Source organism: Apis dorsata, unplaced genomic scaffold (assembly GCF_000469605.1).
Source record: "Apis dorsata unplaced genomic scaffold, Apis dorsata 1.3 scaffold_477, whole genome shotgun sequence".
Taxonomy (NCBI): Eukaryota; Metazoa; Arthropoda; class Insecta; order Hymenoptera; family Apidae; genus Apis; species Apis dorsata.
Window position 1 is genome coordinate 1 of NW_006263714.1, and position 2,195 is coordinate 2,195.

Here is a 2,195-nt window from a genome sequence, read left to right on the forward strand (position 1 = left end):
CGGGAAAATATTCTTTGAGCGCCACATTTGGCTGCTTTAGGTGTTTGTGGCGCTCGTTTAGTTTTATTAATAATTCTGTTTCTTCTTTAGACCAGACCGAGGCTCTACTGACTGGTCTAGTATTTCCCCGACTTGTGCTCTGCGCTCTTTTGAGGTTCCTCGTCGCCGGGTGTCTATGCATCTCGTGCATAAACAGTCCCCTTTGCGAAAGGAACGATTCCTCGCAAGCGCTACATTTAAATTTTGCAACACCCTTTGAGGTTGGTCCTCTACATTTAGGCAAATGACATCTGCAGCCGTGGAATTTATCAAATTTTTTGTGGCATGCAGCGCACGTCCATATTATTCCTTTCTCAGGGTTTTGCATTTCTTTGTATTCTTTATATTTCTTTTTTGGAGGAACAGAATGTTCCTCCCTTCCTTGGAGCACCATAAGCATAATACCTGCCCGCTCAGAGGTAAATCAATTGTGTCAAAATCGTTGTCCATGGGCAAGCCAGGGTCGTCGCCGGTAGCCCTCTGTTCGGCAGCGGACAAGTCCGCCACGGGGGCCCCAGGGCCGGGGGCTCCCGTGTCCGAGGCTCCTTCTCTGTTACTTGGTATGATATTTATTTATTTATTAATTTCCTTTGGGAAGTTTAAGTGTTCCCGACACTTATCCATTTGTTATTCCGTTCGCATTTCTGTCGTTGGCGCAAAGCCGCCGAAGAGAATCAATGGTCCGCCAACCGTCGGGCCTCTGTACGATATATAAGAAATACTTATATTCGTTTGGGCACCAAGTACCCACTTTAGACACCTTCCATACTGGATCACGAAAAATTGATTTTTAGCACCGAAAGTTGGCGGACCATCCGCTCTCTTAGCTATGGGAAGGTGGGGACGCTGCTCCTCATCGGTGTGCACCTCACCGCCCATGCCTCGCCGTAGCCGGTTTCGAACTCTATGATCCTCCATGGATAGGCATTCCAGCGGGACCACGTGGAGGTACGAACTACGACTTGAGGCATAAGAGGCTATGTGTTCCGCTTTATGCCCCCAGCAACTATGACTCTCAAGAACTACGCTTCGCACATCACCAATGCTTGCGCGACGCACCTCTTCGGGAGCGTCACTAGCCGCCGCAGCGAAACGCTTTCATTCGATCACCAGCGGCGTGTCACTCGCAATCACCAGCGGCGTATTGCTTTGCTCAACCGCTGACGCGTTGTTTCCAAACGCCAGCGGCGTATTGCTTACAGGCGCCGAAGGCGCATTGTTACGTCGTCGCGGCATAATGGCATAAATTACAAGGCAGATTGCTCGTTCTTATCCTAAGATCTGGCGGCGTATTGCTTTCTTGCCTTAATAGAAGTAGCATAAGATTCATAGCAAATGTTGTACTATTGTAAATTTAAAAGATAGGTTTGAAACCTTAGGAAAATATTGCATGTATTGCCAAGATAGAGGCGGCGTTGTAGAGTGAGCAAGAATGCCCATGAGATACTTCGCCAAAGTACCAACGGTGAATTATGTTAAATCGAAGATGTCGTGATCGGTTGGAGAATATATCACGTTCGCTGCAGCGGCATCAATGGTTCTGCGCGGGCGGAGCGCTATCGCTACTAAGAATAGCGAGACATTTGGTTACCAAGAATCATAGTTACTCCCGCCTATTTAATTTAACATTGATGAAACCGCAAGGCCAATCCAATTTTAAAGCGAACGAGACCTCTGGTCTAAACATACAAAGACGAAGCAGCTGCCAACTGAAAAAGAAATAAACTAGCCCGTCTCGGCCTTTTACACCGAGCGGTGCGAATCCTGACACACTATTGTAAGTTATGGGCGCGGGACAGATTCTACTAGAGTAGAATCTGGGGCGACGCCTCCGCGAGGCACTCCCTGGACAACGCACATCACGGTGTGCGGCTAAGTGCGCCTCCCGAAAGGGTCCCCGTTCCTGATTTTTTCAAGTTCGCGGGCAGATCTCATGGCAGTAACGCTGGAAAGTGGTCCGCGAAACAATCCATTTTATCAGTCTTAAATTATGAATCTTACGAGGAGGTCTCCTCGGAAGTCCGCCGCGATCCTTCTGATCGCAGGCGCATAAATTAGTGTGACACTACTAGGTGGCCGGCCCTCGTGACCGATCATCGCACGGGCCCCAGTTTGCCGTACGGGCGTCTTTGGATTCGTCGTCGGGATCTCGCCGA